This window comes from Arachis ipaensis, chromosome B5, assembly GCF_059453495.1.
Source record: "Arachis ipaensis isolate K30076 ecotype BB chromosome B5, ASM5945349v1, whole genome shotgun sequence".
Taxonomy (NCBI): Eukaryota; Viridiplantae; Streptophyta; class Magnoliopsida; order Fabales; family Fabaceae; genus Arachis; species Arachis ipaensis.
The window spans coordinates 53,745,001-53,768,215 of NC_142440.1; positions in this window are offsets into that span (position 1 = coordinate 53,745,001).

Sequence of the window (23,215 nt, forward strand, 5' to 3'; positions counted from 1 at the left end):
AATTCGCTGGGGGCGATTTTGGACCTTATTTCGACCCAGTTTTCGGCCCAGAACAGCAGACTAGAGCCAGAGAATATGCAGAAACAAAAGACAACATTCACTCTACACAGTTTAGGAGTTTTAGATCCAGTTTCACTCCTCCTCTAGGTTTTGCTCTCTAGGTTTTAGAATTTTAATTTTCAATTGGTCTTAGCATTGGAACATTGAGAAGAGTTATTTCCTCATCAAGACTTCGTCATTCTATTTCGTTCTCTTAACTTGGTTTTATTCTTCCATGTTCTTTGCTTTGTTCAATTTTGTCATTTGAATACTTTCATGATTATTTAACACAACGATTATTTCTTCTATTTTAATTTATTTTCCATTCCAATAATCATGTCTTCTTTTAATTCCCTTTCATGTGTTATGGATTTATTATTTACAATGAGTGAGTAGTTTCCTCACTTGATAGGGAGTTGATTGAAAGGAACTCTTGAGTTGGAAGGATTAAAAGAAAATTTGTAATTGGGTTAACTGTTGGATTGTTATCTAATCACTAACACCAATCCCTTTGAACCAAGTGGGTTGCAACTCGTTAACAGATCTAGCATTCCAACTTGTTTGACTTTCCTTTACCTAGTAAAGGATAACTAAACAGAACAACCATTAATTATAAATTAATCTTGAAATCATCCCATCAATAATAGAGATTCCAACTAATCAACTCCCAGTCAAGGCTTTTATTCATATTATTTGAATTTTCTCAATTTAATTTTCCACCTACTTAACTCAACTTTTTGGAACATCTGATTAATAAAATAGCACACTTTTCTGCAGCTTGTTGGGAGACGACCTGGGACTTAAATTCCCAGTAATTTTTAATTTAAACTCTCTGTGACATATTTCTTAATTGATAGGCAGATTTTCGGTGAGTTAAGAACTATACTTGCAACGTAACTATTTTAATAATTTTTAATTCACCAACTTCTGTGCCTCATTAATTTTTGGCGCCGTTGCCGGGGAGTTGCAATAGAGTGCTAAAGTTATAAGTTAGAATTTATTTATTTGTATTTTATTTTATTTTGCTACTATGAGCTGCATGTTTCTTTCGTCAAATGACGCGTTCACTTCCTGATCCGCGCTTGCTAATATTCGATCCTGAAATTGAAAGGACTATTTCACGAATAAGGCGAGAACAGTGTCGGTTAGTCCGCTCTGAGGGCGGATCTGAAAGTGAACTTGAGGAAGAAACCATCCCCCGTTCTACTGATTCGGTTATTTTACGTGCAGAAGACATGGCAGCTAGGAGAGTTACCATCCAGGAGGAAGGAGCCCCTGATTTTACAATGCAACCGTTTCAAGCGCATCATCCAGCGGTAGCTACAAATTTTGAAATAAAGACCGCACAACTAAATTTGATGCCCAAGTTTCATGGCCTACCTGCTCAAGAGCCTATCAAGCACTTGAGAGATTTCCAGGCAGCCTGTTCTTCTGTCAGGCGTGATGGTACTGATGAAACTTCAATTTTGATGAAAGCTTTCCCGTTTTCTCTCGAGGGAAAAGCAAGAGAGTGGTACTACACTCAACCTCTAGCAAATGTATCCAACTGGGATACAGTCAGAAAGGAGTTTTTGGAGAAATTCTTTCCATCTGAAGTTACTGATAAACTGAGGAAGGATATTTCCACAATTGTTCAGGATGACAATGAGACTCTCTTTGAATACTGGGAGCGCTTCAATAATCTTCTAGAAGCATGCCCCCACCACATGATTGACAAGATAGTGTTACTTAGCTATATCACACAAGGGATGAGGCCCCAAGATAAGACCACATTGGAAAGTGCTAGCAATGGGTCTATGAAGAAGTACAAGACCACTGATGAGGCTTGGCAATTGATCAGTGATTTAGCTGAATCTACTAGGAACCACAGACAAAAGCAAGGCCGATCAAAAGCCGTTGCAAAAGTATCCTCTAGCAGAGAGACTGCTACTCTAGCTCAGAGTATATGTGAGATGACCAACTTGCTGAAGCAGATGCAATTGAATCAACAACAAGCTCAGCAAGTTCAACCTCCTTCACCACAGCAAAACCAACAATTAGTCCCGCAAAGAATTTGCGGAAGCTGTGCTGATTATAGCCATTACACTGATGAATGCCCGCAGCTCCAACAAGAAGACAACATGGTGGCATCCACTCATAACTTCTATGACTGCCCCAGCCAAGGGTACAATTAAAGTGGAAATAATAACCATGGATGGCAGGACAATTCTAACCAGAATTGGAGGGACAACAATAACAGAGGAGGCCGAGATAATCAGGGAAATCAGAGGTGGAATAATAACAACAACAGGCAGTAGAATCAACCTTACAGAGCACCTCACCTGAGGCAAAACCAAGGACCACAGAACAATCAACAGCAGACCTCTCAATTTACTCATTCTTCTTTATCTCCTAATGAAGAGCTACTACAATCTTTTGAGCGAAGACAACAGACCATGGAAAATAACATCATGAATAGTATTAATGCTAGTCTGAATGGTCTCACCTCTACTTTGCCAGCTCTTATGTCACAGATTGGATCAATGCAAAATTCCGGTAACTAACCTTCAAGCTCCACTGGAATCCCCTCTCAACCATTACCCAATCCAAAGGGAGGCATTAATGCCATCACCCTAAGGTCTGGAACCACATTGCAGGAGAGGAATCAGGAGGAACCAAGCCCACCAGAACACACCCCAGCTGAAGAGGTAGTAGAAATAGAAGATGTTGAAGAGGAAGAGGACATACAGGACATAGCTGAAGAAGAAATAGCTCAACCACAGGAGGAAGCACCAAAAGGCGCAGACACCACAGAAAACACTACTCCTATTCCATTTCCATAAATTGCAAAGAAGCCCAGGAAGCAGCTGGAACCCGACCCCAAAATGGTAGAAATATTGAAAAAGGTTGAGGTAATTGTTCCTCTTTTTTATGTTATTCAGCAGGTTCCTAAATATGCAAAGTTTCTAAAAGACTTATATATCCATAAAGACAAAATTAATGAATTAGAAACTATTCCTTTAGGTAGTTCTATATCTGCTTTAATGGGAGGATTACCTGAAAAATGTAGTGATCCAGGTCCTTGTATAGTTAGCTGTACTATTGGTGGTGTAGTAATTTATGATTGCATGTGTGATTTAGGAGCATGTGTCAGTATAATGCCTTTGTCTATATATGATATTTTGAGGCTCCCTCCCTTAAAAAGGTCGGCAGCTCGTTTTGTGTTAGCAGATAAAAGCATTATTACAGTGGCTGGAGTTGCTGAAGATGTTTTGGTGAACATTAAAGGGCTTACATTTCCCACTGATTTTTATATCTTGGAGATGCCCCATAATGATTCAGATAAGCCATCATCAATCCTACTCGGAAGACCATTCCTGAAGACATCAAAATTCAAATTGGATGCTTTTTCAGGAACATACTCCTTTGAAATAGATGGCCGCATAGTAATCTTCAATCTGAATGGAGTCATTGACAAGCCCCCAGAAGATCGTTCTATCTTTCAATGTGATGTCATAGATGAAAGTGTAGCTGAAGTTCACAAGGAAGAGTTAGAAGAGAGGCACACTGGACAAGATCCAAGTGTGGGGACCCTCTTAACTGACAATGAGGGCACTTCGTCATTTTCACAAGCTCCAGATAATCCAGAGCCAGCCCATGATCAAAAGTTAGAATTGAAACCCCTCCCTCCACATCTCAAATATACTTATCTCGAAGATGAACAGAGGTTTCCAGTTATCATTGCAAGGGAACTTACTTCTCAACAAGAAGAGCAGTTACTTGATGTGCTGAGGAAGCATAAGAAGGCAATTGGGTGGAGCTTGGCAGACATAGTAGGCATCAACCCTCAAGTATGTGAGCGCAGAATATTTTTAGAAGAGGGAGCAAGACCTGTCTGTCAACCCCAAAGAATATTGAATCCCACCATCTTGGAAGTTGTCAAAAAGGAAGTGATCAGACTATTGGAAGCCGGTATCATATATCCCATTTCAGACAGTGAATGGGTAAGCCCAGTACAAGTGGTGCCCAAGAACTCTGGAGTCACTACAGTGAAGAATGAGCATGGAGAGCTCATAGCAACTAGAGTTCAGAATGCTTGGAGAGTCTGCATTGATTACAGGCGTCTCAACCAAGCTACCCGTAAGGATCACTACCCACTTCCATTCATTGATCAAACGCTGGATCGCCTGTCAGGTAAATCACATTATTGCTTTTTAGATGGTTACACAGGTTATTTCCAGATTCATATAGGTCCTGAGGATCAGGAAAAGACTACTTTTACATGTCCTTTTGGGACTTATGCTTATAAGAGAATGCCCTTTGGCTTGTGCAATGCACCAGCTACTTTCCAAAGGTGCATGATGAGTCTTTTCTCTGATCTTATTGAGGACTGTATGGAAGTTTTTATGGACGATTTTAGCGTTTATGGTGATTCTTTTAGCCTTTTCTTAGATGGATTATCTAGAGTATTAGATAGATGTGTTAATACAAACCTTGTATTAAATTTCAAAAAATGTCACTTTATGGTAAAACAAGGGATTGTATTAGGACATGTGGTATCTAATAATGGCATTTCTGTAGACCTAGCAAAGGTGAATGTTATTTCTAGTTTACCTTACCCCTCGTCTGTGAGGAAAGTCCGTTCGTTCCTTGGCCATGCAGGTTTTTACAGGAGATTTATTAAGGACTTTAGTAAGGTCGCACTTCCCTTATCCAGATTACTGCAGAAGGATATTGAGTTCGAGTTCAGTGAGGATTGCAAACAAGCGTTTGATAAGCTGAAGACTGCTCTGACTCAAGCTCCAATTGTGAGAGGACCAGACTGGAGCCAGCAGTTTGAAATCATGTGCGATGCTTCCAACCATGCAGTAGGAGCAGCACTGGCTCAGCATGAAGGTAAGGATCCTTTCGTTATTGCTTATGCGTCTAAGACTTTAGACACTTCCTAGTCCAACTATATTACTACTGAGAAAGAGCTTCTTGCTATTGTTTTTACTCTGGATAAATTCCGAGCTTATTTACTTGGTACTAGAGTAGTAGTGTATTCAGACCATGCAGCTTTAAAGTATCTATTAGCTAAAAAGGAATCCAAACCAAGACTCATACGTTGGATACTGCTGTTACAAGAATTTGATTTAGAAATAAAGGATAGGAGTGGTACTCAGAATTTAGTAGCAGACCACCTGAGTCGCCTTGAGCATATTAAGGATGATTCTACTCCTATAGATGATAATTTTCCTTTTGATAACCTGCAAGCAGTATCTGAGGTAGTCCCTTGGTATGCACCTGTTGCTAATTATTTAGTTAGCCGCACATTTCCTCCAAATTTTTCTAAGCATCAAAGAGACAAGCTGAAAAGTGAGTCTAAATATTATATATGGGATAACCCATAGCTATGGAGATGTGGCGCTGATCAAGTAATTAGACGTTGTGTGCCTCAATCAGAATTCCAGTCCATTTTAAAGGCCTGTCACTCATCTGAGAGTGGAGGACATTTTGGTCCTCAAAGAACAGCTAGAAAGATCTTAGACTGTGGATTCTGGTGGCCTACTCTTTTTAGAGACGCTGCTGAGTTTTGTAAATCTTGTCTCCCATGCCAGAAATTTGGTAATATATCCAGGAGGGATGAGATGCCTCAACAAATTATGCTTTTCTGTGAAATTTTTTATGTTTGGGGCATTGACTTCATGGGTCCATTTCCAAATTCTAATGGATATTTTTATATATTGTTAGTTGTGGATTATGTTTCCAAATGGGTGGAAGCAATTCCTACCCGCACTGATGATGCTAACACTGTTGTTTCCTTTGGGAGAAACCATATTATATGTCGCTTCAGATCACCACAGCAATCGTGAGCGATCAAGGCACCCATTTTTGTAACAGGAGACTGACAGGATTAATGAAGAAGCATGGGATAATTCATAAAGTTGCAACAGCTTACCATCCCCAAACTAATGGGCAAGCCGAGGTGTCAAACAGAGAAATTAAGCGTATCTTGCAAAAGATAGTAAAGCCTCATAGATAAGACTGGAGCACCAGGCTACAAGACGCACTCTGGGCATATAGAACAGCATACAAGACACCCATTGGGATGAGTCCTTTCCGCTTGGTTTATGGAAAAGCTTGTCATCTCCCAGTTGAAGTAGAACACAGAGCTTTTTGGGCAGTTAAGGAGTGCAACATGGGAATTGAAAAAGCCGGAGCTAAAAGGAAGTTGCAACTGCAGGAACTGGAGAGCCTTCGCCTAGAAGCTTATGAAAACTCCAGAATATACAAGGAAAAGATGAAGGCTGTACATGACCAAAACATCAAGAAGAAAGAGTTCCAACCTGGGGATTTAAATCTTGACTAAGGCTCATGCCAGGAAAGTTGAGATCAAGATGGGAAGGTCCATACAGAGTAGAGAAGGTCGAACCATACGGAGTTTATCACCTAAGCCATCCTTCAAGCTCTGAACTTATTAAGGTTAATGGACAATGCCTGAAGCTATACCATGGCGAGAAGATGCAGAGAAACAAGGAGCTTGAGATCTTTCTCTTGGAAGATCCCCACATAGCAGAAGATTGAGCTAGTGGAGCGTCCAACTTACGGACGTTAAAGCAAAGTGCTAGGTGGGAGACAACCCACCATGGTATGATCGCTCTTTTCTTTATTTTTAGTTTTTCCTATTCAATAACTCTTCTCTTTCTTAGTACTTTCGTGCATCTGCATTTACCTGTTTTTATCTTTCCAAAAAAAAAAATTTTGCTACGCGACGCGATCGCATCAGCGACGCGTCCGCGTCACAGGGAGAGTAAAGAAAAATAAAAATGAACAGAAAGTCACGCTGGAGTGTGACTGGAGGCGTGCCAATGGCACAAATCAACCCACGCGACCGCGTCGTTGATGCGTTCGCGTCGCATGGGAATCATGGCCTCCCACGCGACCGCGTGCCCCACGCGGCCGCGTACCTTGAGTTTTCGCCGTAAAAGGGTGCACAATGAAATATTGTGCGAGAGTGATGCTGGATTGGTGCTGGAAGAACAATCCTTATCACGCGACCGCGTCACCGACGCAGCCGTGTCATCCATTTTCTGGCGCACACTCATGCGATCGCGTGACCCACGCGATCGCGCCGTCCCAATTTTGGCAAATAAATTAATTTGAACAGAGAGTTGTGCTGGTGCGAGGCTGCACTCGCGCCAGAAGTATAACATGGGTCATGCGACCGCGTGACCGACGCGATCGCGTCACCATACTTGAAGCGTATTCACGTGAACGCGTGCCCCACGCAGCCGCGTCGCATGCGCCGCACAGCTCAACCTAAAATTGGCACATATCTTATCTTTCTCTCCTCCAAATCCTAATTTTCCTTTTCCCTCCTTATTTCTTCCTTCTCCCTTCCCCCTTCTATCTCACCTTTCACTCTCTATCTCTCTCACCTCCATTAACAAGGTTTTACTTTCTTCCTCCCTCTTTCTTTTTCCATAATTCTTATTTTATATGTATTTTCTTTTCTTTTCTTTTTCTTTTCATTATTCATATTTTCTTTCTTTTTCTTTTCCTTTTTACATGGTGTTAGAAATTTTTTTTTCTTTTTTGAGTCATTATCCCTCATTATATGCTTGTGGATTGTTGCAAATTGTTTGACAATTATTTTTATTCTATTTAAGGGATTGCTTGCATGTTCACCTTCATATTTTCTATACCTTATTCATCATGCATGCTATGTGTTTGTGAAAAAGCTCAAATGGCATTATGCACTTCTCTATGTTGTTATACTATTCAATGCTTGCTTTTCACAACTTTCCTTTACTATTGTATTAATTGAATTTAATTGTCAATACAAACGTGATGGTTTGTAACAAAGTATTGCTTGGTCTATGCTACTCATGCCCTTTGCCGGCATGCCAATAAACACCTTGCAGTCACTTGTCTTTATATGCACTAGCTATTTTCCATTGTTGGCTTTTCACATGTACTCGCGAGCATGTGATAATGTCAGTATATCTTAATGTGCATCCATCACCCTCTTTTCCGTTTCCTTCCTTGCTATATATCTCTTTGAATTTAATTTACTTTCTCTTCCCTTCTTTCAGGATGGCCACCAAGAAAGGAAAAGAGAAAGCTACTTCCAAACCACCAGCAAGAAGAGGAACTAAAAGAGCATTAGTGGCAGAGCCTTCTTCAACCGCAGTCAAGCCCTCAACAAAAAAAGTTAAGAGGATAATAAAGGTTGATGAGAAGGAGAAAGCCTTTCCAGCAAAGGACACTGCGCGATTTCCCAATCGCTACTGTGAGTAGATGTTCCCTATCCTGGCAGAAAGAAACTATAACAATGAATACCTTCTTATCCTCCTGTCCAATATTGCTACCTTTGTTGAGCCGCAAATTGAACGAAGACAATGGGGTTTCCTACAGAGACAGCCAAGGCAGGTCAATCTTTCTTGGGTAGTTGAGTTCTACTCTAACTTCTACATGCAAACCCTGCAGTCTATTTATGTCCGGCAGAAGTAAGTCCCCATCACAGAAGAGGCCATTCAGCAAGCTCTGAGTCTTCCCCCTATTCCAGAAGGAATGGACGCCTTCCAAGAAGCCGCACTTAAGTGCCAGAGGTACCAATTTGACTGGGACTCCGTTCTCGGAGTTATCGCATTACCTGGCAGCCGTTGGATCTACGGATATCACCGTACCCGCCCTAAGGGAATCTTGGCTTCAGCACTTACCTTGGAGGCTCGTGTCTGGGCACAGATCACGTCCCATTACGTCTTTCCGAGCACTCATGAGTCCTCCTTCACTGCGGACATGGCTGTTCTACTATGGTGCATCCTTACAGACCAACCTCTGCATCTCTCAAGACATATCCGGCATGCTATGGGACACGTACAAATTGCAGGCAACTTACCTTTCCCCACCTTGGTCTCAGATCTTGCCTCAGCAGCCGATGTCTCCTACAGAGCTGGGGACACCAAAGCCGTGCTTCCACGGGATGATCAGTATATCCCTAACGGGAAATACCTCAGACTCCCAGTAGCCACTATAAGCCTTCCTACTACTCCATTTGAAGATAATCCTTCTTCAACACCACAAGCACCTACAACTGATGAATTGCTCCAGTAGATAATCGAAAGGTTGGATCGGCAAGAACAGAAAGCAAAGATGAGAGAGCGCCGTAACGAGCGCCGATTTAAACACCTCAAGGAGCTACTCAAGGGACACTTCAGGGACTCGGATACCCCGGACTCCACTTTTTTTACCAGCACAGGGAGCCATAATGGTCCCGACTGTGGAGATACTACCACCAGCCCATCCTTGTTCCTGACAGACGGCACCGAGGACGGTGCAAAGCCTTAAGTGTGGGGAGGTCGGTCAGTACCTGATTTCCGAAGGTAATTTTTTTTCCCTAGCACCAATAATTAGGATATTTTAGTTAGATTTTCTTTCTTTTATAGAATAGAATAAATTGCATAGGTTAGGATAGTTGCATGCATGTTCTACTTGATTGAAAAGACAATAAGTTTCTTTTAAGACTCTATCTTTGGAACAAAATTTCACTAATTTTTCAAAATTTTATGATAAATTTGCTTGAGTTGTATTTGGAACATGATATTTGAGCTAAAGAACATATAACCTGTGAAAGATTTGAGCCTTTATGTATGGTTACATTATTTAACCATAATTATTTCATTCTTGTGTGTTTACTTCTCTATGATTGTAATCTATATTTTGTTTTATCTTATATGTCCAATATTTATTATATTTGCATGCTTGCACATGATTGAGGCCATTATTTGTTTAAACTCACTTATCCAAATTAAGCCTACCCTTTTCAATTACCCTTGTTAACCACTTTGAGCCTTTAAATCCAATTTGTTCTATATTTTACCACATTACCAACCTTAAGCTGAAAAATAATTGTATATCCCAAATTGAATCTTTGGTTAGCTTAAGATAGAATTGTGTGTGCTAGTTAAGTATAGGAAATTGTGGGAACAAAAGTTGTTAAGGGAATGTGTCATGAGAATTTAATGGGAATTTGGATACCTACTCATGTGAAACTATAAGAATTAAAATTCTATGTGCATTGATAAGCTATATTTATTTTAATGTCAAATATATATATATATATAAGGGGACAAAATTACCCCAATGTTAAATTCAGAATTCAAAGATCAATGCACATATGATAGAATCAAATATAAAGTTGATACATGAGTATGGATAGAAAAAGGGAATTCTGGGTAGCTAGGTATGAACTTTAAGATTACATTAAAAATATATAGGTTGGGTTGAAGCTTGGGTTAATTAAAGATTCAATTTATTAGCTCACTTGACCAAATATATACCCCTACCTGTACCTTAGCCCCATTACAACCTTGAAAAGACCTCATGATGTTTGCATTGGTATATTAACTGTTGTTGATTGGTTAGGAGAAGAACAAAAGTTAGAAAGCATGATTAGAGAAGGATAGAGTGATTACACTATACACTAGAGATTAGAGCACACATACATTATCAGTGAGGGTTCAATGCTTGAATTTTCATGTTCCCTGCTTTCATGAGCTATCTTCTTGCACTTTTATCTGTTTTATTGTATAATGATAGAATTAGTGGAATTTGATTTGTAATTATTTTGAAGAGCTTTTTTACTTTTGATCAAGTGGGCAAGAATCATATAGTTGCATTTATTTATATATATATATAGGCTTGCATTGCATTTCATTAGTTTCTACATGTTCATACTTATTTCCTTATCTCCTTCAATTAAGCATGAGGACATGCTAATGTTTAAGTGTGGGGAGGTTGATAAACCACTACTTTATGGTTTATATTGTGTTTAATTGTGTGATTTTATCATGATCCTTACCCACTTATTCATTAAATTAGCATGAAATTATAATTCCTTCCTGAATTTATAACATGTTTGAAAATTGTTTCCTAGAGACTTTAATTATGTATTTTTAATTCTCCTTTATTCCATTTGATGCCGTGATCTGTGTGTTGAGTGTTTCAGACTTTATAGGGCATGAATGAGTTGGAGATTGGAAAGGAAGCTAGCAAAAATGGAAGGAACACAACAATTTGAGGAGATAACTAGCGAGAAGTGACGGGGTCGCATGGGTCACGCGACCGCGCGAAGGAGAGCAAATCGCAGTGACGCGGCCGCATGGCTCACGCGGCCGCGTGGATTGGAAATGCTCAAGCGACGCGGTAGCATGGACGACGCAAACGCGTGGCAAGTAAATGCGCGAATGACGCGTCCGCATGGATGACGCGATCGTGTGACATGTGCGATCTGCATAATCTGCAGAATTCGCTGGGGGCGATTTTGGACCTTATTTCGACCCAGTTTTCGGCCTGAAACAGCAGACTAGAGCCAGAGAATATGCAGAAACAAAAGACAAAATTTATTCTACACAGTTTAGGAGTTCTAGATCTAGTTTTACTCCTCCTCTAGGTTTTGCTCTCTAGGTTTTAGAATTTTAATTTTCAATTGGTCTTAGCATTGGAACATTGAGAAGAGTTATTTCCTCATCAAGACTTCGTCATTCTAGTTCGTTCTCTTAACTTGGTTTTATTCTTCCATGTTCTTTGCTTTGTTCAATTTTGTCATTTGAATACTTTCATGATTATTTAACACAAGGATTATTTCTTCCATTTTAATTTATTTTCCATTCCAATAATCATGTCTTCTTTTAATTTCCTTTCATGTGTTATGGATTTATTATTTACAATGAGTGAGTAGTTTCCTCACTTGATGGGGAGTTGATTGAAAGGAACTCTTGAGTTGGAAGGATTGAAAGAAAATTTGTAATTGGGTTAACTGTTGGATTGTTATCTAATCACTAACACCAATCCCTTTGAACTAAGTGGGTTGCAACTCGTGAACAGATCTAGCATTCCAACTTGTTTGACTTTCCTTTACCTAGTAAAGGATAACTAAACAGAACAACCATTAATTATAAATTAATCTTGAAATCATCCCATCAATAATAGAAATTCCAACTAATCAACTCCCAGTCAAGTCTTTTTTCATATTATTTGAATTTTCTCAATTTAATTTTCCACCTACTTAACTCAACCTTTTAGAACATCTGATTAATAAAATAGCACACTTTTTTGCAACTCGTTGGGAGACGACCTGGGACTTAAATTCCCAGTAATTTTTAATTTAAACTCTCTGTGACATATTTCTAAATTGATAGGCAGATTTTCGGTGAGTTAAGAACTATACTTGCAACGTAACTATTTTAATAACTTTTAATTCACCAACTTCTGTGCCTCATCAGGATCCCGGAGGTTGTTGGAGTTGCGAACATTGGTGGGGATTCCTGGATGAGTTCAAGCTCAAGCCACCATAACAAGAGACTCACCAAATGTCTAACTTAAGGACTTTAACTAAAAGTGCTAGGTGGGAGACAACCCACCATGGTATGATCGTTCTTTTCCAGTCTTAGTTTTATTTTATTTTCTTCTATTTTTATTAGTATTCATTCGTAATGTTTGCATCAGCATTTGTATTCTGCATTCTGTATTCTGCATTAAAAAAAAGGGATCGACGCACAAGCGTCTACGACGCGCACGCGTCGTTTGTGTATGCGCAAGCGAACAGAGAGTTGCGCGAAAGACGCGCGGGAGGGGTGCATTACGCACAAGCACACCACGGGTACGCGTACTTTACGCGTACGCGTCCCCTGCGATATTTACCACCCATGCGTAAGCGTCAATGACGCGTACGCGTGGACACCCAAATCGACGTAAAAGGTGAAATTAATCCGAGAGTTGTGCTGCCCTCGCACTGGAACTGTGCTAGAGGCACAAACTGACTCGCATCCTTTCACTTTCAGACCACCCACGCGTACGCGTGGGCGATGCATACGCGTCACATGGTTTGTGCAGTTTTGACACTCACGCGGGCCCTTCGCGCGCACGTCGCATCCCGTTTTTAATTTCCTTCCCTCTTCTTCTTTCTTCTTTCTTTCTTACTTACTTCTTCTTCCTTTCTTTAACTTCTCATTCTTATTCTCTTTCTTTCTACTTTACTTAATTCATTTGCATATTTTTTTTGTTCATTGCATTTTAACTTTGTGCATGTTTATTTTTCCTTTTCTAAATTCATTATGTTTTCATTGGTGCTTAATGTTCTCATTCAACTGCTGTATCTTTTCTGGTATTATCTTGGTGCTTAGTGACTCGTTTTACACTGTTGGGCAATATTACTTAAATCAATGCCAACCTTTTATGATACTTGTATTCCTTTTGTATTGACATGAACTTGCACTGTCTTTCATTACCCACTATCTCTTCCCCATTGTTGTAATTTTTGCACTATTGATATGCCATTTGCTTCTACTGTTTTCTCACTTGCATGTTGTAGCTACCATGTAATTGAGACCCTTATTATTTGGCATTAACCCACCCATATTTTATTTGTTTTTTATCTTTATTTCTGGGTTACTTTTCTTCTTTTTTCTCTTCTTTCAGGATGGCCACCAAAGAAGGGAAAGGCAAAACTTCTCAATCGGGCGACAAACAAGTTCCTCTGCACATTCTTTGGAGAGAAAAGCATCAGTTGGAGTGACCCGTCCACTTGCACATCTTAGCATGCACCGAGGACGGTGCAATCATTAAGTGTGGGGAGGTCGATACCGACTTCTGTTAGTTAGATATTTCCTTCTCAACACCAATGTTTAATTTCTTTGTTAAATTAGTAGTTGCATTTGTATGTTTGATTGCATGTTGCTTGATTTTGTGCATATTTTACCACTACTTGGTTGGAGTGATAAATTCTTTTCAAGACCCTATTTTATAATATTTCACTAATTTAAATTGAAAAATTTGTGTTAAACTTGTTTGAAGACTGTAAATTGGAACATGGTTTTTGAGCTAAGAACAAACAACCTGTGAGATTTTGAGCTTATTTATATGGTTACGCTATTTAGCCATAAATTTTTATTCTTGTGTGTTTTCTTCTCTATGATTGTAATCTTTACTTTGTTCCATTCTATATGTCCATTGTTTAGTGTATTTAAATGCATACATATGATTGAGGCCATCATTTGTTATTAGCTCACTTATCCCAAATAGCCTACCCTTTCAATCACCTTTGTTAGCCACCTTGAGCCTTTTAATCCCCATTTGTTCTATATTTTATCACATTACTAGCCTTAAGCAGAAAAATAATTAAATACCCCAATTGAATCTTTGGTTAGCTTAAGATAGAGATTGTGTGTCAATTAAGTGTGGGGAACTGTGGGAACTTGGGTTGATGAAAGTGTACAGTGTTTCATTAATAAAATATTGAGAATTTGGGTACCTACTCATCATGTGAGACCAGAAAAATTAAAAATCCATGTGCATTAATATGTTGTGTTTACTTTTATATTTTTAATCAAAAAAATGGAAAGAAAAAAAAGAGAAAAAAAAATATATAAATATAGAATATAAATAAATAAATTAAATAAATAAATAAGGGGATAAAATTACCCCAATGCTAAGTTCAATAAAAGATCAATGCATATGTGGTAAAACTAAAGAAAAGTTGATCCATGAGTATGTTAAGAAAAAGTGGGAATTTTGGGTAGCTAGGCACAATTTTAGAGTTACATAGAGAGTGTGTGTGTGTTAGGTGAGAACTTAGGTTAATCAAGGATTCATATTATAGCTCACTTGGCCATACATATATCCTCACCCTTACCTTAGCCCCATTATAACCTTGAAAAGACCTCATGATGTTTGCATGGGTATACTAAATTTTTGTTGATTGGTTACATGAAGAACAAAGTTTAGAAAGCACGACTAGAGAAGAGTGGAGTGATTAACCATAGACACTTGAGCGATTAGACTGCATATACACTTCCTGTAAGGGTTCAATGCATGATTCTATGTTCCCGGCTTTCATGAGCTATCTTCTTACAAGTTTACTTGTCTCTTATTGTGTGATTTGAATTAGTGGAATCTGATTTATGTTTGTCTTGGAAAATTTTTTTACTTTAAACTAAGTAGGTTTGCATTTAGTTTCATTCATATAGATAGGTTGCATTTCATATGTTTACCATTCCTCTTCACTCTCTTATAGCTTCTCTTGAGCTTAGCATGAGGACATGCTAATGTTTAAGTGTGGAGAGATGCTAAGTTTTACCATTCCTCTTAACTCTCTTATAAACCACTATTTTATGGTTTATCTTGTGCTCAATTGAGTGGATTTTATTAATTCTTTGCACACTTACTCATACAATTTGCATGGTTTAACATTTTCCTTCCTAAATTTGTGCTATGATTGAAAACATGCTTCTTTGGCCTTAAATTTGCTATGTTTAATCCTCTCTTATTACCGTTCGATGCCTTGATATGTGTGTTAAGTGATTTCAGGCTTTATAGGGCGGAAATGACTTAGAGGATGGAAAGGAAGCATGCAAAAGTGGAATGAATACAAGAAACTGAAAGAATTGTAAAGCTGTCCAGCCTGACCTCTTCATACTTAACTGACCATAACTTGAGCTACAAAGGTCAAAATAAGGTGGTTCCAGTTGCGTTGAAAAGATAACATTCATAGCTTCGAAATGATATATAATTTGCCATAGTTTCCCTGAATATAGATGACGCGCACGCGTGCATCACACGCACGTTTCACATCTGCGAAATTTCAGCATATTTGAATTCGCCCCCAGCGATTTCTGGGCTGTTTCTGACCCAGTTTTCAACCCAGAAAACACATATTAGAGGCTATAAAGTGGGGGAATCCATTCATTCATGGAGAGAACTTTCATATACATAATTTTAGGTTTTTAGATGTAGTTTCTAGAGAGAGAGGCTCTCCCCTCTCTCTAGGATTTAGGATTCCTAGTTTTATGCTGTTGAGTTGGATATTACAAAGAGTTGCTACCTCCGTTGAAGTCATTATTATTCTAGTTTGTTTTCTTTTTCCCTTACTCTTTCATATCCTTAATCTTTGTTGAGAGTTACAATTGGATTGTTTTTAAAATTTATTAATGCAAGAAGTATTTTTCCATTTAAATTTTATTATTTGTTTAATTGCTTTAAATTCATTTTAATTACCATGTTCCCTTTTTGCTTCTCTTATAAGACAACGAAGATGGTATTCATGTTGACAGAGTAGACTCCCAACTTGACTTGGGAGTTGATTAAAAGGAGACCCTTGAGTTGGAATGCTCAAGTGATTAGTTAAATTGGAAGTTGTTGGCTAATTCTCTATTTACTAACGCTAATCCTTCCCAAGGGAGAGGATTAGGATTTGCGAATAAGAGTTAGCTGAATCACTTGACTTTCCTTTATTTAGTAAGGGTTAACAAAGTGAAAATAACAACCTTTTGATACTACACTTGAGAAAATCCAATAAGGATTGAACTTCCAATTAATCATTCTCCCAGTCAAGGCTTTTTATTTTAATTACATAAAACCTCTTGTTAATTTTCATTGCTTTAATTTTAATTATTTATTTTGCCATTCCTCATTCCAAAATTTCTCAAAAAATTCATAACCAATAATAACTACACCTTCCCTTCAATTCCTTGAGAGATGACCCGAGGTTTAAATACTTCAGTTATAAATTTTATTGGGTTTGCTTTAGTGACAAACACGTTTTTGTACGAAAGGATTCTTTATTGGTTTAGAAACTATACTTTCAACGAGAATTTATTTGTGAATTTCTTTACTGACAGAAAATCCGTTCGTCACAAAGCAATTAAACAATAGAGGAACATAAAACATAAATTGCATTAATTAAAATCAAAGGGAACAAAAGTGCATGAACATAAAAATGACTAGAATAAGAAATTAACAAAAGCAACTAAAAGAGTAAAGATGTAGCAACAAGAAATTGAAAGGAAGAGTAGATGAAAACAAGAATTAAAACCTAGATCTAGGAAGATATTTGAATCTAATCTAACTTAATTCTAGAGAGAAGAGAGAGCTTCTCTCTCTAGAATTCGAACTTAAAACATGATAAAAACTAAACTATGATTACTTGTTCATTCCCCTTTAATCCTTGGGTTCAATAGCATCAGAAATGAGTTGGATTGGGCCCAAAATGCTTCAGAAATCACTAGCCACGAATTGCCTTAAGTGAGTCACGCTGCTCCTGCGACACGTGCACGTGGAATGATGCGTACGCATCACCAAACGCAAGGAAACTATAAGAAATTTTATATCATTTTGAATTCCTAAATGTTAGCTTTCCAACGCAACTGAAACTGCTTCATTTAGACCTCTGTAGCTCAAGTTATGATCGTTTTAGTACGAAGAGGTCAGGATTGACAGCTTAGCAATTCCTTCTTTTCTTCATGAGTTCTCCATTTTTGCATGCTTTTTCTTCATTCCTACAACCCAATCTTTGCTTTCTAAACTTGAAATCACTTAACAAACATATCAAGGCATTGAATGGAACTAAGGTGAATTAAATTTATCAATTTTAAGGCCTAAAAAGCATGTTTTCACTCTTAAGCACAATTTAAGGAGAATTTGCAAAACCATGCTATTTTAGTGAATAAATGTGGAAAAAGGTGATAAAATCCCCCAAATTAAGCATAGGACAAATAACAAAATTAGGGTTTATCACTCTGCAGGTGGATCTCTCCATTTGAAGAAAATGCCTGCCGAAGTAAGAGAGCTCATTGAGATGGTTGCAAACAACCAATTCATGTACACCTCTTAGAGGAATCTTGTAAACCATGTGATCTCTCAGAAGAAAGAAGTTCATGAAGTTGAGACTCTGAATGCCATCCTGGCTTAGAATAAAATTTTGATCCAACAGGTCAACATGATCTCTCAACATCTCACTGGGATGCAAACTGCAGCTGGCAGTGCTCAGGAAGCTTCTACTAAAGAAGAAGCCTATGATCCTGATCAACCCACTATGGAGGAGGCGAATTACATGGGAAAACCCTATGGAAATACTTACAACTCTTCATGGAGGAATCATCCTAACCTCTCATAGAAGGATCAACAGAAACCTCAGGAAAGTTTCAATCAAGGTGGTAAGAACTAGAATAGGTTCAACAATAGACCACCATTCCCATCTTCTCAAGGGAATATGAAAACCTCTAAGCAGAGCCATTCTAGTCTCCAGTCCCACTAAGACCACCCACAATTTCATAATGAAACAAGGTCCTCCATTAGAAATTTGGAGGTACAAGTTGGTCAACTGAGCAAGAGGATGCCTGAGATCCCTCCTGACACTCTGAGGTTAATCCTAGAGAAGAGTGCAAGGCCATAACCATGGAGGTTGAGGCCAAATTGGAGGAGAATGGGAAGGCATTAAACACCAATGAAGAAGCCTTCACTGGGTGTTCAACGCCCACCAGCCCAGGCAAGCTGGCATTGAACGCTAGCAAGGGCATCCCTGCTGGGCGTTCAACGTCCAGAATGCTAGAGGGACTAGCATTTAATGCCAGTCAGGGTGGTCAGCAAGGGTGTTTAACACCCAATAAGCTGGCAGAGCTGGCATTGAAAGCCAGTCAAAGCACACCCTCTAAGTGCCTGAATCCTACTCAAGAACCCTCTAGCCTAGAACCAAAGGAAACCCTAAAGACTATTGAGGTTCCTTTGAATGCACTTCTGTAGTGCATAAGTTCTGATGACTACTCATCCTCAAGTGAGGATGAAGAGACTAGGGAAGAGCAACTTGCTCAATACCTAGGAGCTCTTATGAAGCTGAACACCAAAATATTTGGTACAAAGCCTCTAGAGGAAGAACCTCCGCTGCTTACCAAAGAACTCCATGCTTTGGTTCAGCAAGAGCTACCTCAGAAGCTTCCAGACCCTGGACGCTTTCTGATTCCTTACACCATAGGCATTATGACCTTTGAAAAGGCTCTATGTGACCTAGGTTCAAGCATTAACCTCATGCCACTCTCAGTAATGGAGAAACTGGGCATCATTGAGGTGAAATCTTCAAACATCTCTTTAGTGATGGCAGACAAGACCATGAAGAAGCGATATGGCTTAGTAGAGGATGTGTTGGTTAAAGTTGAAAACCACTACATCCCTGCAAACTTCATAGTCTTGGACATAGAAAAGAATGAGGATGACTGTGTTATCCTTGGAAGACCTTTCCTAGCCATGATGACCAGAATTCACTCCCCATATAAAATAATAAATCCGTTCTTTTGGCAAGCGCACCAAAAATATCGTCAAGTAATAACCTACTAGGAGTGGGGTCGAATCCACAGAGATTGGTAGATTTGAGCAATTTTAATCAATGGGTGAATTAGTCAAGCTAACCAATATAGATTGTGATTGTAGGAATTTAAATGAGCAGAATTGTAAATGACTCAAAAGTAAAGAGAAGCAGTAAAGTGCAAAAAAGTAAATGGCAAGAATGTAAAGTGCAGAAACATAAATGACTGAATTGTAAATGGGAATGGGGAATAACAGAATGTAAAGAAAGCTGTAAAGAATATGGAAAGTAAGAATAGGGGGAATTCATTAGGATTAGGAGATGTTGTTCTCTTTGGATTAAATCCAGCTCATCTCATCTTCAGTCATGATTGATTGAACCCCAATCCCTTGGTGATTCAATCTCTCAAATCTTGATAATCAGTGAATTCCTTGATCTAATTGCTCATGAAGAGAGATATGCTTGGTCCCTGATTATACCACACATTCTCATAGATCCAAATAGTGGATGGATTATATGTCAACATATCCAATCACCAAAACCCAAATCTACTCAATTGTGAGAAGGGATTTCAAGCATGGTTTCATGTTTCCTTTTCCAAGGTTCCCATGAAACCCATTTTGCATCAACCTCTTTTCCAAGATGATTGAACACTAGCATTAAAACAAAATTCCTTCTAGCAAATCAAAGAGAAGATGAAGAGAAGAAGAAATTCACTATCACTAATCCATCAAGTACAACAGAGCTCCCTCTCCCAATGAGAAAATAGTACAAGAGATGGAAGAGATGATGTAAAAAGTAAATCTAACTATACTTCCAACGAAAACTACTACTCAACAACCCTTTCTCAGTACTTTCAGGGGTTATTTATACTACTACTAGCACTAGAATTAAGAAAATAAAAAAGAGAAAATAAAATCACAGCTGGATGGAAACAAAAACTCCAATAGCGTGACTTCTCCAGGCTTGCCATGTGGCTGGCGCTTGAGTGGCGTTCCACGCCTAGCCACTAAATTTGGCTTGGCGCGCCACGCCCAGCTCCTCAAGTGGCATGCTCCATTCATCAAGATCCCTAGTGTGCTACGCCTTCGAACCCAAGTGGCACGCCTAGGGTCTTTTTAAACCTTGGTTTGCCTGGCGTGCCACACCTTCGACCCCAAGTGGCACGCCCAGGACTTTTTCTTCTTCTTCTCCTCTCTGGAATGTTGAACTGGCATGGCATGCCCAGGGTCTGGCGTCCCACGGCAATTGTGTGTGCACCATTTTCTTCTCTCGAAAGTTGAACTAGCGTGGCGCGCCCAGGGTCTGCCGTGCCACGCCCCTTGTGTGTGCTTGGTTCCTTGGTTGGCGTGCCATGCCCAGAACTCAAGTGGCACGCCCAGTCTTCTTCTTATTTGAGTGATGAGGCTGGCGTGCCACGCCTTTGACACCAAGTGGCACGCCCAGTAAGTGGTTGAGAATTGGCGTGCCACGAACCAACAGCTATATTTATACATCTCTCAGATTATTAATCCACGATTTCATTGGGGACTTCTCGAGACACGAGTTTAGCTGATCTCCAGGGACAATAGGGTCTCCGTGGTATAGGCTAGAATCCATAGAAACAGCGTTCTCTGATCTGGAAGATTCGACCTTGTCTGTGGCGCTTTGAGAAGGATCGCCAAGAGAACGATTTGCTAAGAGCTTCACCCTCCGTCATATTGAATGACCACGGGAAATGGCGTTCATTCTGTAGCAGAGGAGATCAAGGACCATTGGCATGGCTTTGATCACTTATATACTGCCATAGAAGATGATCATTCATAAGCAAGGAAGACAGTAGTACCAGAGTTACTTCAGAAAGACAAAGCAACTCCAACTCTCAATCTAATCCTATAAGTATTTCAATTCCCAGCATATAATTCCTAATAGCTAACTTCTTAATAGCTAATTTATATAACACCTTCTAATTTCGCTTGACTAAGACCTGCAAGACAATCATAGCTTGCTTCAAGCCACAATCCTAGTGGGATCGACCCTGACTCGCTCAGGTTTTACTTGGACGACCCAGTGCACTTGCTGGTTGACAAATGGATTTTCTGTCGGTAAAGAATTTTGCAAATAAATTCTCGTTGAAGGTATAGTTTCTAAACCAACAAGGAATCCTTTCATACAAAAACTTGTTTGTCACTAAAGCAAATCCGATAAAAATAAACCAAAGTATTTAAACCTCGGGTCGTCTCTCAAGGAATTGCAGGGAGGTGTAGTTATTATTGGTTATGAGATTGTATCTTTTTGGGTTTTTGGATAAGGAACAAGAAAAGTAAATTGCAAGAAATTAAATTAATAACTAAGAAAACTCTTGGCAAGGTATATAAAAATTGGACGTCCTATCCTAGTTATCCTTATCAATTGTGATGAGAATTGTTCATTGCTTCCACTTGGTTATCCTCTAACTATGAAGGAAGGTCAAGTGGATGAATCAATATGAATCCTCAAGTCTTAGCCAGCTCCCAAGGAAAGACTAGAGTTAGTGGGATTCAAGTCAATTAGCAACTCTCAGTTATCTATCAACAAAGGAGTTTGATAACTCAAGCGTCTCCAATTAATCAATTCAAGCCAAGAATGTAAAATGCTAAATTGAAATTATAAATATGAAATACCTCAAATTGCATTAAATAGAAAATCAAATTGAACATGAGCATTCATAAACCAAATTGCAACATAAAGTAATCAATAAGGGAAATAAATAAACTGGAAAGCTAGAACAAATAAAAGTAGAAGAGAAATTAAATTAAAGGAACATTGAACTTGGAATTGAGAATAAATAAACCTAAAACTAAGAGAAATCCTAAAACCTAGAGAGAGGAGAGAGCCTCTCTCTCTAGAAACTACATCTAAAACCTAAAATTCTTGTGAATTGCTGAATAATGAGAAGTGTCTCCTCATTCCTCCACTTTGTAGCCTCTAATCTGTGTTTTCTGGGCTGAGAACTGGGTCAAAAACAGCCCAGAAATTGCCCCCAGCATTTTCTGCAACTTCTGCAGATCACGCATATCACGCGTACGCGTCGCTGGTCATCTTCGCGTGTCACGTGTACGCGTCAGGCACGCGCACTTGTCTCCGTGCAAACTCCAATCCACGCGTACGCGTCAGGTATGCACACACGTCGCTGTAAATTTCTCCAAATCGCGCGCACGCGTGAGTTATGCGTGCCCGTCAACGCTCACGGTTATCTCTTTAGTTTCTTGTGTTCCTTCCATTTTTTGCAAGCATCCTCTCCATCCTCGAAGCCATTCCTGCCCTTTAAAGCCTGAAACACATAACACACGGATCACGGCATCGAATGGTATAAAGGAGAATTAAAATACACAAAGTAAAGGTTTAGGTAGCAAGTTTTCAATCATATAACAAAACTAGGAATGAATTGTGAAATCATGAAAATCATATGAATAAGTGTGTAAAGACTTGATAAAAGCCACTGAAATCAGCACAAGATAAACCATAAAATAGTGGTTTATCAAAATCCCCACACTTAAACATTAGCATGTCGTCATGCTAAGCTCTAGGAGACAAAAAGAATGAATAGGGGGAAGTAGGACTCATGCAATGCAATGCAACCTATGTATATGAATGCAACTATATGTTCAGATGCTTTTGTCCACTTGGTTAAAAATAAACAAGTTATCCAAGACAAACATAAATCAGACTTCACTAATTCAAATCATACAATAAAAGACAAGTAAACTTGTAAGAAGGTAGCTTATGAAAGCAGGGAACATAGAATCAAGCATTGAACCTTCACTGGTAGTGTATATGCACTCTAATCTCTCAAGTGTCTAAGGTTAATCACTCTACTCTTTTCTAATCAGGCTTTTTAAACTTTGTTCTTCATCTAACCAATCAACAAATATTTAGTATACCAATGCAAACATCATGAGGTCTTTTCAGGGTTGTAATGGGGCTAAGGTAAGGGTGAGGATATATGTATGGCCAAGTGAGCTATAATATGAATCCTTGATTAACCTAAGTTCTCACCTAACACACACACTCTCTATGTATTTCTAAATTTATGCCTAGCAACCCAAAATTCCCACTTTT